We start from the raw sequence: 14294 nt of genomic DNA, 5'->3' as shown, positions 1-14294 counted from the left end.
AAAAGAAAATAAAGTGAATAAAAAGGAAAGTTTTCAAAACTTTTTATGGGGCGGAGGAGAGGAAGGACCCCAACTTTAGCCTCTAGGAGGGAAGAAAACCTTACTCGTAGGTTTGTTCCATCACATGCAGTTCCGCGCAGTCACCAGCAGGGGGAAAAGAGAGTTTTCTGTTTCGGATGGATCCCCGCGCCCCGCAGCTAATTCCCTAACCGAAGGGAAAGCAGGGGAGAGCGCGGGGAGGTCTCGGTCGGCGTGCGGAGGGAACTGGCCTCGAGGGGTCACTCGGGATGCAAAGACCCCGCGAAATAGAATAGCCATATTCCCAGCAGCCGTCTCTTCGGCGGCACACGGGATAAGTTGTCTGGAACTCGCCGCCGACCGCTCGGCCCGGCACGCCGGGCTGCAGCAGCGCAAAGCCGCCTCCAGAGCGGCCGCAGCGGCGCAGGAAGGAGGGGACCCAGGTGCGGCCACGCGCCGCTCCGCGGGTGACCCGGTGTGAGCCGAGCCCGCAGTCCGAGTGTGGTCCCGGTGAGCGTCCGCCGGCGTCCGCAAGTGACCAGGTGAGCCCGAGTCCGCGACAGGTACAGGTGAGCCTGCGTCCAGCGACTCCAGCATCTTGGTCGGAGGCGGGTGACAGGACTCAAGCAGTCAGTGGGAAAAATGGGTTGAAGCGGAGAGCGAGGCCGGCTCGTGATCCAGGATACAGGCCTAGGCACGATTGTGTCTTCCTGGGCTGGGGTCAGATCTGAAAGGACCTTCTTCTACCAAGTGGCTTCATAGTATTAGCCTTACAAATAAATCATGCTAATGAGATGATGTGTGCGGGAGGGGCGGGAGAGTGGTTATTTTATTAGTGCTGAGCGTTAATCCTTCCCTCGAGGACCTTGGCTAAACTATTTATTTTGTAACCAGTCGTGGAGCTCGGGTCTGTGCCCCTGAGTTTTGAGTAACTGCGTGGGTGAATGATGAGCTGCAGACGGAAGAAACAGCCACCGCTTTAGTGGTGTTTTCAGATTGATGTCGGTGGATGCTGAAGCGGTGAGAGATTTTGGAAATGGAAAGCAAAGAATGGAAACATAAGAAGCAAAGATATAGCAAGTCAAAAAAAGAAACCTCATGGAAAGAGAGCCCAGTGGATCCCGCAGCTGCGTGGGGTGCGCAGGTTAGCAGAGGGAGCGCTGTCCGGGGTGCCGTCTGTCGGGGCATGACCCTGAACAGATCATCGAAGTCAGAGGAGGTCTTCGGTTAAGAATCCATTGGTTATCGCTGGAATTTCAAGGTTATCATGGTAGGAAGAGAAACATGCAACATGTAGGCAACAAGTTTTCTTTTGACAGATGATCAAATAATAATATGTAAACATTTAATTGGATTAGGAGATAAATTGCAAGGTGCTATGTTTTTCTGTCCCCTGAAGAACATTCAAAGAGGAAGCTCTAGAAAAGCCTTTAGTGTAAATAATTAGACTTTAGGATTAAAGTGTTTCAAAATGGCACAAGTTATTTATTACTCTAAGTCTCAATAATATTTTATGGAGCAATAGTACTCTATGTATATTTAAATATATTTCAAGAACGTGTCTTCTTTTTCGACAGCTAATTACTAGTTTAAAATAGACGGGAATATGAAATATTCCAATAATTTGAAATATATGCAAAAGTCAAATAAAACATTTGCCAAACCCTGTATGAAAATGAGTGAAATAATAACATAGCCAAGTTCAGCTACTTTTCAAAAGAAATGTGCTACAATGCAGCCCTTTCCCCTGTTCTTGTATTTGAGGGTGGAGGGGCTGTTTGTCATTGCAGACTCACAGCTGTGTGCCCCAGTCAGGCCTGCAATACCTGACTGTCCTTCCCACTTCTCGACTTACCAGTCCTAGAGTCTTCCTATGCACATCTGTAAAAAAAATCCTATCCTTGTGTTTTTTTTGTGTGTGTGTGAGGAAGATCAGCCCTGAGCTAACAACCGTGCTAATCCTCCTCTTTTTGCTGAGGAAGAACGGCTCTGAGCTAACATCTATTGCCAATCCTCCTGCTTTTTTTTCCCCCAAAGCCCAAGTAGATAGTTGTATGTCACAGTTGCACATCCTTCTAGTTGCTGTATGTGGGACTCGGCCTCAGCATGGCCGGAGAAGCCATGCGTCTGTGCGCGCCCGGGATCCGAACCCCAGGTCGCTAGTAGTTATCCTTGTGTTTTAAAACTTACCTATTTGCTTGGTGTTTTAAAAAATTTGGAAGGGGGAGGAAAAGGCAGGTTACATTTTCACGAATCAGATGTGGCAATAAAGCCTCAATTATTGGAGAGGGATTGTTGACTGAATGGGAAATAAGAAATTGGGAGGGTGGGGGAGGATATGAACTTTGAACTTTGCATACTATTTCTTCCTAAATGGTGAAGAGTTCAGGACAGGCACTCAAGCTTAGTTTTGGCTGAAAGACAATAAAAGTATTCGGTGTTTATATGGAAGTATTACGAAGCATCTTAATGCTTTCTCATTAGCCCCAGGGACTGACTCTTAGTACTTAGAGGCCTGGTACTTGTCACTAAACCTTTATCTTGAATCTTGCTTTAGTATATATTTTTGGGGAGAGGCAGTGAGGAAGATTATCCCTCAGCCAACATCTGCACCAGTCTTCCTCCACTTTGCATGTGGGTCGCCACCACAGCATGGCTTGACTAGTGGTGTGTAGGTCTGTGCCTAGGATCAGAACTCGCAAACCTGGGCCGCCAAAGCGGAGTGTGTGAACTCAACCGCTATGCCACTGTGCCGGCCCTATTGCTTTAGTATATTTTATGTGGCTCTAATGGAACTTTGTAATTAATCAGAATATGTGCTATTGGTTATATTTTTAAAAAACAGGAAATGTTGGGGCCGGCCCAGTGGTGCAGGTGGTTGTGTGTGCAAGCTCTGCTACAGCAGCCCGGGGTTCGCTAGTTCAGATCCTAGGCACGCACTGACACACTGTTTGGCAAGCCATGCTGTGGCGGTGTCCCATATAAAGTGGAGGAAGATGGGCACGGATGTTAGCCCAGGGCCAGTCTTCCTCAGCAGAAAAAGAGGAGGATTGGCAGATGTTAGCACAGGGCTGGTCTCCTCACACACACACACAAAAAAAACAGGAAATGTTGTACTGTGGGTTATGTGATTCCTTCTATTAGTTGTTCACATTTGAGCCTGTGCCCAGTGGAAAAACCAAATACCCATTGCGTAAGTAAGATAGAGGTCTCTCTCTCTATTTGTTAACGTGTATACACTCTGGAAGTAGGCAGTCCTTGGCTGGTGTAGCATATCCTCTATCTCACCAGGAACCTCATCTCCTTCTTTCTTTCTACTATCCTCAGTGTGTAGCTTCCATCTTCCAGGTTGCCTCATGGTTGCAACTGAAGTTCCAGTCATCACACCCACATTCTAGGCAGGAACAAGGAGGAAAAAGAGACGGGCACCTGGAGGCTGAGTAAGATTTAGCAACTTTCACTGAAATTTTATGGTAGATTGCTGCAAAGATGGCTGCCAATAATTCTTGTATGCTCCTGTCACTTTTCTTATCAAGGAGTGGAGTCTATTTCTTTTCTCCTTGAGTGGGGGCTGGCCCTGTGACTTGTATTGACCCACAGAATGTGTTGGAAGGCCTTACTAGGCTTTGCTGCTTCTGTTTTCACCCTCTTGGGATCCGGCTGCCATGTAAAGAGGCGTGGACTAGACTACTGAAAGATGAACAACCGTGTGAAGAGAGGTCTAGCCAGTCCCCAGCCAATCCAGCCACCCCAGCTGGGGTGTCAGTCATGTGCATGAAGCCATCTTGGTTGTACCAGCCCCAGCGGAGCTTCAGTAGACACCATGTGGAATGCAAGAACCACCCAGCTAAGCCCTGCCAATTTACAGAGTTGTCAGAAATAATAATAAATCATTGCTGAATTGTGCTCAAACACAATCAATGGCCCCCTGCCTCCAAATGCCAGGATGGCTGAGAGGTGAGGTTCATTAGTGAGGTTCATCTGTAGTAAAAACAGACTTCTATGGCAATAGAAGAAGTGGATGGCTATTCCAGGTGGGGAGGGGAGGTAACCATTGTCTGAAGCCACCAGTCACCTGGTGGCAGTTTGGGACAGGAAAAGCACCTCTGGGACCTCAGGAGTAAGGTCCTCTGGGATCTATTCTCGTGCTTTGGCATTAATGGGATTGGGCCACCCCCATGGGCTGTGCTCCTGTATTCAGCCTCAGCCCTTCTTCCTCTGCTCCAAAGCTTCTGTGCCTGCATGACCTCAGGCTGTCCCAGACCTCTGTCTGTGCACATTGTGAGCTCTGAGCTCCCCGCTGCTTCAGGACGCCTAGCTCCTGTTCTCAGAGAGGAAGTCTGATTGGATCAGATCACCATTCAGCCAGGCCCCTGCAAGGTCATTGCTGTGCTCTGGATTGGCAGCACTTCCCTTATCCAGTCAGCCCTGTCAGGAAAGGGACGTGGCCCCTGAGCTCTGGAGGAGCTGGATCAAGTCCTTGCTACACCCCTTCTTGGCGGTGTGACCTGGAGCAGGCTTTATCACTCTTTGCCTCCATTTTCTCATCTGTAAAATGGGGCTAATGGTACCCACTTCATAGAGTTACTGACTGTGATGATTAGAGAGAAAGTGTGTGTAAACACTAGTGTGGGCTCAGTGAATGGTAGACATCCCTGTTACTGTTTTATTTTAACTTACATAAGCAACTGTGCTTCCTTTGTGGACTTGAAAAGTTAGCTGTTAATCAAGTGACACTTTCTCATGGATGTTTGTCCCATGGATGTCTTTCACAGAATGAGAATTCTTTCCCACTGAAAAGTTTATTTGCGATGATGTTACTACATTTATAAACTTCTCTTAAAATACTGCACAACTTTTTTTCAAAACTGTGCATTGAGAGGAACATTATCTGATTATATACCAAAGGTAACCAAAAGTCTCTCCATCCTATCTGTACCTGGTTTTGCTCTGAGTGAGTGGGGAGGTCGGGAGTGTGGGATGTTCCTCTGCATTCTGTGTCACATGATTCCCCAAAGCTGCTTTCGGGCAGGACTTAGATGGCTCCCCTGGAACAAAGGCAGCTTGAGAGGAAAGCCACTGATATCTGGGGGCTTTTGAAGACACGCTTTGAATTTGTTCTAGGCTGTGCCTTAACCAAAAGTACAAGGCTGGCCCTGTGGCTTAGTGGTTAAGTGCGCGCGCTCCGCTGCTGGCGGCCCGGGTTCGGATCCCGGGCGCGCACCGATGCACCACTTGTCCAGCCATGCTGAGGCCGCGTCCCACATACAGCAACTAGAAGGATGTGCAGCTATGACATACACCTGTCTACTGGGGCTTTGGGGAAAAAAAGGAGGAGGATTGGCAATAGATGTTAGCTCAGAGCCAGTCTTCCTCAGCAAAAAAAGAGGAGGATTAGCATAGATGTTAGCTCAGGGCTGATCTTCCTCACACACACAAAAAACCAAAAGTACATGTGATCTTTCACATGGGGAGGGTTTTAAAATTTTTGTAAAGTGGACTCTCTCATAGTTGCTTACTTAATAGCTATGGACAGGGATGTTACAGGTTGTTGATGCATTTATTTGATATTTTTTGTAGACATTTATAGTCAAAACAGGTTTACCATTTTGCTTATGATGTACCTTTAAAATTACTGTGGGCATTATATATTACTTCCATAAAGACAAATTCCTCGAGGAATTTTTGCCCTTCCTAGACTCTACAGCACTATATAATTCTTTAAGTTGGACACACCCTTACTTGGTCATGACATTTCTTTTTGTAACACCTGAGGGTCAGGTGGTACCACATGTAGAAATCAATGATTGATTTTGTGACCTTGAGGCTGACGTGGGCTTTGTAACTGCTGGTCAGAGTATACTCGCACATCTCAGTGCAGGCTGTCGATTATGAGGCAAGAAAAAAATTGCTTTTCCTAGAACACTTAGTTTTTGCTTATCTATAAGCTAATCTACTCTTATAAAGTTCAGGAAGGACAGGAGGGTATGAGACCTCCTTCCCATCCCCTAGAGGCAGGCAGCCACTGCTAAGAGTCTCTCATCCTCATTCCAGCAATTTTCTGTGCATTAACAAACATCATACACATGAATGATTTGTTTCTATTTTAATACCAGTGGTGTCACACTGCATGTATTGTTATGACTTTTTTTTTTACATATCTCTAGGTCTGGAATGTGTTTCCACTGCAGCAAATATAGCTGCATTTCATTCTTTTTAACTGCTCCATAGCATCCCCTTGAATGGCAGGACATGATGGACCAATCCTGTATGATGATCATTTCCAAATAGGCTGTATCTAAAACTAAACACTTCACTAGAATTTCTTAGTTATTAAAACAATTTTTTGTGTGTGTGTGTGAGGGAGATCAGCCCTGAGCTAACATCCGTGCTAATCCTCCTCTTTTTGCTGAGGAAGACCAGCTCTGAGATAACATCTATTGCCAATCCTCCTCCTTTTTTTTTTTCCCCCAAAGCCTCAGTAGATAGTTGTATGTCATACTTGCACATCCTTCTAGTTGCTGTATGTGGGATGCCGCCTCAGCACGGCTGGAGAAGCGGTGCATCAGTGCGCGCCCAGGATCCAAACCCGGGCTGCCAGCAGTGGAGCGCGCGCACTCAACCGCTAAGCCACCGGGCCGGCCCCTAAAACAATTTTTATAGAGCAGTTTTAGATTCACAGCAACATTGAGCAGAAAGTGCAGAGATTTCTCATATACCCCCTGCCCCAACACATGCACAGCCTCCCTGATTATCAACATCCCACCCAGAGTGAGACATTTGTTACAATCGATGAACCTTCACTGACACATCATCATCACCCAAAGTTTTTAGTTTACATTAAGATTCATTCTTGGTGTTGTACATTTGTAAAACCTTTAGTTGTAAAGCCAGACAGAATAACATTTTATTCATTTATTAATTTTCTTCCATTCATTCATGCAACAGATTTTAGACAGGTTCAGGATTTGTCACCTTTCTGAGGTCAGGAAATTCTCTGAGAATCTAGTGAAAGCTATTGACATCTTTTCTCACAAAAGCACCCCCTATATGCATGAAAGGCTTGCATACAATTTGGGGGGCTTCACCAATCACCTGGGACCTCTCAGTTCCTTGGTTCTTTGCCTATAGCCTCAGAGGAGGAAAGATATCCTAGAGGTAGCTGACTTCTTAAAGGACTGTTACCACATTATAATTACTTTTCCCCCCAAAGCTAATTAAAGCGCCTGCAAAGCATTGAAATTTACTTAGATGGGTTGAGTCACAATGGAACAGTAAGGAGGCAGGGGAGAGAAGTGTCTGTTGCCAGAAGCACATGAATGCCTGGTGGAGATTAGAAAAACCTTATAAGAAAGATAAAAAGCATAGTTTTCTCTTTGAACTTGAAAAACATCCACCCTACACAGAAGCAAGTGGCCAAAGTTAAATGCAACAAAAACAAACAACAGAGTTCAGAATGGTAATCATAGGCATTTAGAGCTGTGCAGGCTTTTAGAAGGTGCATAATGCATTTGCCCTCAAGACATGCTTGTACGTTTATTCCATAATTTTGTCGTATTTTCCTATCCTAAACCTAAATGTCCTTTTATCATCATTTGATAGGAGAAGGCCTTGCACAGTACCCACACCAGAGGCCACGCTCCCCTTGTGTGACGGCGGGCTAGACAGGGGCTGGTGCAGCCGCGAGGCCTCTGGAAAGGAGGCCGGGAAGCGGAGGGAGGGTCTCTCTCCATAGAGGAGCCGTGATTTCCATCCTGAGATTTTAAAAACGTCCTCACCCTCTCAGGCGTTGGCTGTGAGTGCGAATCCTCTCACAGAGGCCATTTCCCTGGGTTTTGTGGATTTTCTTTTCTCAACTGCAAGTAAACACCTTGACTATCCAGTTTTCTGGATTAATAAAGCTCAGTCCTTTACATCCACATGTCCTGTGCCTTTGAACAGAAATCATCCTAAAACCTTTACACATGTTTTTGACCTTACTCAACTGAAAGGACTGTTTTGTTTTGGGGGGGTGGGGAGTGACGCCAGGAACGCGGTCTGTTAACGCCCTGAGAGGGGGCACATGTGGATTCAGGAGGCTCCCAATTGTTGGTCTGCTTTCCAGTTTGCCTCCTTCTCAGAAGTGCAAAGGAGAATGTGAGGCTGCCGACCCGAAGGCAGTTTAAGGTAAAAGGCATAGTTTTCACCTCCTTTCTTCAAAATGAATGAGTTACAAGCAGAAGCAATGTTTTCCCCTAGTGCACAACACTTTCTTAAATGCTAGAACAACTCCACCTTTTCCTTTTTCTCTCCCGTTATCTGTGTCCTTTGATTTTCCAGCGGTATCCCAAACACTGTCTATTGTTTATGCATTTCTAACACAACGCAATTCTTCGCCCTACCCTTCTGCCTCACTGATGCTGAAGCTGCTCGGATATGCAGGAGATGCCTCCCTCACCATCTTCAGGTGTTATCCGCAGCCCGCCGTGTGGCTGAGCATACTTTGCCAACATAATACGAGACTACAGTTCCTGCACAGCTTCCTTGATATTTTACTTTTTCACTGAATTCCAAGCACAGGGAATATTTGAAAATTAGAGCTTTAGTATTCTGAGGCTGAAAGTCTTGTCAGTCATTAAGCTGTTGTCTCTTAGCTGCAAACCCATCCTGCTATGCTCTGTGATGCTGGGGCTGGGACTCGGCAAACTTCGTTTTTGCTTTTCCAGCTGACACCCTGTCAGGCTCTGCCAATAGGGGGCGCTAGATGGGAACAGCAAGCCTGCAGGAGGAAGTGACAAGCTCTAGCCCCACTCCCCCCACTGTTCCTGTGAACATCATTCCAACAATAGTCACCCTGGTGGTGATACTTCCTGCCATCGAGGCATCTGGATCCTGTTTGATCTCGTCTGTAGTTTTTCCAACTCTGGCAAAGCCAGACTCATCAAACCCCTCTGAGAGATTCCAGCACCAGCTATCCAGTGCCCCCTCCTAGAGATCTGAGCTCCAGGGGCCGGCCTGGTGGCGCAGCCGTTAAGTGCGCATGCTCTGTTGCGGCGGCCCAGAGTTCTCAGGTTCGGATCCCGGGTGCGCACTGACGCACCTCTTGTCAAGCCATGCTGTGGCGGCATCCCATATAAAGTGGAGGAAGATGGGCACGGATCTTAGCCCCGGGCTAGTCCTCCTCACACACACACACAAAAGAGATCTGAGTTCCAGGCACACTGGAATCCCATCAAAGCTCAGATACTCCAGCACCGACTGGCCAGTGCCCTGTCCCCAGGGTTCTGGGTCCCGTCCTTCTCTGAGCAGCTCAGAAAACCAGCATCAGTAGAAGCAGCTTGCCCTCTTGTGTCTGAGGAAACTAGCCTTCCCTAGTTGGAGAACTTTCTCTTGAAGTGTCTCATGAAATGAATTTATCTAATAGCATTTTATTTTCTGAATAATGTCTTGGAGTATGAGTTGAATCATTGAGGTAAGAGTGGTGGACAGAAAAAAGGTAAGAATAATCTTAGACTCTCCCCTTGCTCAGGGGGAGCCCCACATCTTGTCTAGCAGTAGACTCATTTGCTGTCCTCAGGCAAACCCCTGGTTTTGTAGACACCATTGGATACAGTTGCATAAATACGAAGCAATCATGAAAAGTCCCTTTCTTAGCACACTGGCTCACACTTTGCAAACAGCTGGTAAAAATGCCACACCTTTGAGAGCTTGGAGAAGATTAGATTTTTTCCAAGGGACCAAAGGTTCTTTTTTTTTTTTTTTAAATGGGTGCCTGTAGCATTAGAATATGCAAAAAAGAGTCAACGTGGCTTAAAATCAGGGGCATGTGCTCCATTTATGAGGAAACTGTCAGGCAGCACTACAAAGACCCATTCGTCAGCCTTATACAGCTGCCCGGGAGAAAGAGCTCTTTGAAATGCCTTTATCTGAGAACTCCACACATTGTCCAACAACTCCACGGTCCAACGATTCCTGTCACGACTCACTTTGAAATGGACAAGTCAACCTTCAGAAAATATATAGTTCAGTCAGATATATTTGTTGGTTGAAATCTTTTGTCTTTGGCGGAGCATTGAGTTGATCTTTCCCTGAAAACATCTTCCTCCTCTGCAATCTCTCCCTCCAGAGCAGAGCAGAGCAGTGGTCAGTGGCTTTAACAATAGGAGTATGAACCTGCTAAGAATTTGATGAGCTGTCCTTTCTGATCTCTGATGTCCTTCACACTGATGCCTTCTCTTGGTTAAGTTTGCTTTTGAATGGAGCCTGAGACAAGGGCTTTGCTGCAGGCAGTTTCTTTAGGAGGTGTTTCCAGGAAGGGGAGAGTGAGACAGGGAGGAGAAAAAGTGAGTAGGAGTGCAGATTGTCTCTATGGGCAGCAGGCTCGGATGGATGGGATGGACATGGTCGAGCAGCTGGTTTTGAAGCCACACTACCTCAGATCAGACCCCTCGCTCCATCGCTGATTAGCCATGAGATCTCAGTCAAATAACCAGACATCACTTTCCTCACGGGATATTATTATCCTCACAGGGATAATGGTACTTTACCTCTGGAGTGTTGTGCTCAGTAAAGATTAGCTATGGTTAACCAACAAGAGTCTCGTAGTTTGAATTGTGTCCAGAGCTCCCTTTTCTCTTTCAAGGTGAGCCCAACTTCTCTGTGTTTCCATATTTCTCTAGGGAAATATGGAGCCTATGTCAGCACACACTGATGAAGCATGCCTTCTCTCTCCTGCTGCGTACATCAGAGTCTTGCAGCTTAGCTGCTCCTCTGAGGACTCCCCGACATGGTCTCCCTTCTCCTTTTTCATCCCTCCATTTGTCCGTTTTCCTGCCCTGTCCGTCCTCTGGGGTCAGAGGGGCTGCAGAGCTCAAGCCCTCAGTGTGCCTTCCTGCTCTGCTGGCTGCAGCTCTGTGGGGCAGGTGTCACATTGAACTTTCTTCTAAAGTTCACTGCAACCCGCTGTACTTTCTTGCAAGTGCTGATGTAAACGTTTCTTTGCCAGAATCTGGTAACATCCTAATACCACCAGTACTTAGATTAATGTTGCCACTTTTGTTGACCCTCTAAATACAGATAAGCTGAAGTGGTTCAGCAAAGGTTAGCTTTCAGGGGCCTAAACTTTCCAAATTGACTACAAACACTCTAGAGCTTACTTACTGCTGGGAAAAAAGCGTCATATCTTCTGGCAAACGGGGATGTCTTTCTTTTTCAGATAACGTGTTATATACAATTAAGCTACTGGAGTTTTTTTTTTTTACCGTGGCTTCCAGGATGCTCGGAGCTAAGTTGTATATTCCAGTATAACAATTATACTTCACTGATACATCCATTTTTCCCCCTGGATATTTAATTCTTATTTTAATTGTCCTAATATATAGCTCTTTTTATTGTAAGCTGACTCAAATCCTCTTAGAAGCGGTGCACAAGTAGAAAGCGATGTGTGAATTATTAGAAGTGTCGTTGCCCCCAGGAAGACATATAGTCACTGTTGGTTGTTCAGTGTTCCTAAGTATAGCACCTTTCAAAGCCAGGATTTCTAAAGCCTGTTGCACAAAATGTTGGTAGTTTCCATTCTATTAACTGTTTAATGATTCAGAAGACGTGGTATTTTAGTTAGGATGTTTTTGGTTCCAGGTTACTGAAAATCCCATCTAAGGTGCAGGCTTGAACGTTAGAGGAGATTCACTGGGTTTTGTGACCCGAATGCTAGATGGCCTCCGGGTGTGGTTTGATCAGGATTCTGCTTCTGGCTCTATTTCTCTTAGTTTCTCCTAGCTTGGCTCTCCTCTGTGTTGGCTTTTTCTTAAGGCTGGCTTCCCTCGGCAGGGGTGGGGGCTGCCAGCGGCCTCTAATGAAGGCCCTGGGCTTGGGCCACACTCTGCAGGAGCCCATCCTGAACAACACATGGCAGCAAAAGGAACGGGAGTGCTCTGATCGGGCTGGACTAGTCAGGCCCACACAGAATCCCCAGGTGCTGACAGTAGGGTGGAGTGGGGTGGAGTGGAAGATGGGGAGGGAGGTTTACTGCGCACTCCATCTGACGGGGCTAATGAACAGAGAACAAGGAAAGGACTGTGACTGACCATGAGGAGAATTACCATAAAACAGCGTGTATATGCATTTATTTGGGATGGACGATGCCAGATTGTGTCTTGATGGGCCTTGTAAGTTCTCTCAAAACACTCTCACTCTTTTGTTGGCCTCCAGAAAGAATTTGCCTTGCGATGCCTCTAGAATGGGGCAGGTGGAAATCTTCCTGCAATTGTATTCCTTATATGTAACATTTCTGCACCAGACGTTTGCAGTTTTATAGGGTCCATCAACCAATCGACAGCTGATTTGAGACTGCCTTGAGATTTGATTTAGTGCATCAGAGAAGGAGAGGTGGGTTCCACATGCCCAGGGAGCAGGCTGGTGCTTGGCTCAATGTATCCACGAATTGTTGTACACCAGAAAGATCCTTAAAGGAATTCATACATTTCTGTAAAGACTGCTCAAAAAGGGTTCTGGACACTTTTTCCTGTTAACTAACCGAGAAATATCCCAATACTTTTTAGAAAATAACCTTTTTCTTTCTCAGTTCCTGTATTTTCCTATATCTGGTTATAATTTGTCTGAAGTAAGCATTTAATAGAGGGCTGTCAGGATTTATGGAAAAGAAGAAACGCCATGAGTGCGTGTGCACATGTGCATATGTACACATGCACCCAGACACACAGATGACTGTTTCCTTTCCTCCAGCATCTTTGTGACTGCTGGACGAAAGGCCTGACGAGGGCCTCTGTCAGGTGCCTCTCGCTGGAGGAGCTCTGAGGCTTTCCAGCTCCCGTGCAGAGCAGCGGCCTGGCTGTGTGCCACAGCAGAGGCAGCACTGGGTTGAGAGGAAAAGGATCGAGGGTGGAAGAACGGGCATGTTGGCTGGGTGAGGATGGAACAGGCCTCAGGAGACAACCGTTGCCATTGCTGTGCCCTGACTCAGAAGTCTTGAGAGCCTGTCCACTGCCAGGTGAGGCCGGGTGCCTGCATCTCACCAGGGCTTGGCCTGAAGTATGAACCTTGGTGGCTTTGTCCTCAGCCAGGAACACCGGGGCAAGATGGCCTGAGGCTCTCGTTATAACAGGAGAGGCACTGTGTCCCCAAGGTGTTGGTGTCATCCTTTCAGTAATTACTGTCAACTGCTTAACGTCTCTCCCCACCTGTCTTCACTTCTACCTAAAAAAGCAGGAATGAGCAAATCAAAAAGTCCATTTGTTGAATCCAGCGTGTTTTTGGTGATGGCGCAAGACAGCCGAGTGAGCCAGGATTGTTTCTTGCTCTGAGAAACATTGCTGCACGCCCATGCCAATAAGTGCGAATCCCCACCCAATGGAGCCAGTTGGTGGAGATGTGGGTAGGCACTCATGTGAGCTTAGCTATAGGGGTGCCAAGGAGGACAAGGGGAGAACTGGAAGGACAGGTTGGGGCTGGGGAACCAGACCAGCTAGAGGGCTCACCCTTAAAGGGAATGGCCAACCATTCAAACTACAAGGTTCAGAGGGTTGTGGGTAGCTCTGGATTGGCCTGGCTGGGACATGAGCTGACTCTAGGTTGAAGCTCTGGGTCTTGGGCCCCAGCCTGTCGATCAGGGCCCAGAGGCAGAAGCCCCATCATATGAATGTTGCGAACACTGGGATTTCCAGAAAGATTTCTTCCCTGAGGGGTAGGGAGATCTGCCTGGGAGAGCAATTTCAAACTTACCACAGTCTGGTCTTTAGCAAAAGCCTGGAAGATTACTCAGAGACTATGGAATGCGTCCACAGCTCCACCTGCCAGGGATGAAACTGGTAATGCAGAATGCTGGTCTCCGGACCCTGACTGGGCCCAGCGTCCTGCACAATTGCTTTCACCTAGTTGCAGTCTCAAGGTCAGGCCATTACCCTGATGTTGACGACGATGTTCACTGTGTGACACAGTCTTTGCTTTACGGCACCCTCAGGAGAAATGTGAAAATGTGACCCACTTGAAGAACAGGAAACTGGCACTTCTCAGCCTGAGACCTATTTTTATCTTAAGGACTCTGTGAACCAGGTAAGCTTCTCTCAGTGTTGGAAGTTTCTTAAAGCCAATTGTGAATATTAAACCTGTGTATAGGGCTTTATAGTTGCATTTTTGTATTTACTAATTCTTGGCTCCATTTTGTACCTCTATCCTTGTATCATTCCTTCTTTTTCATCTACTTTTTGTTTATGTTACCTTCAAGTATTTTTTAAAATCTTTTTAAATTTAATTGAATTTTTTGCTGAGGAAGAGTCACC

General features: G+C 46.6%; 1 long non-coding RNA gene across 1 annotated transcript; it reads left to right on the top strand.

Moving 5' to 3' along the window:
* The first annotated feature begins 500 nt into the window (after positions 1 to 500).
* LOC131415371 (uncharacterized) lies at positions 501 to 14061 on the top strand. The gene is made up of 3 exons (XR_009222436.1): positions 501 to 560; positions 3367 to 3458; positions 13976 to 14061. It is a non-coding gene; the product is annotated as an uncharacterized LOC131415371 (long non-coding RNA).
* The last annotated feature ends 233 nt before the right edge of the window (positions 14062 to 14294 follow it).

The sequence above is a fragment of the Diceros bicornis genome, chromosome 16, assembly GCF_020826845.1.
Source record: "Diceros bicornis minor isolate mBicDic1 chromosome 16, mDicBic1.mat.cur, whole genome shotgun sequence".
NCBI classification, from domain to species: domain Eukaryota; kingdom Metazoa; phylum Chordata; class Mammalia; order Perissodactyla; family Rhinocerotidae; genus Diceros; species Diceros bicornis.
This window is presented reverse-complemented; position numbering and strand designations above follow the sequence as displayed.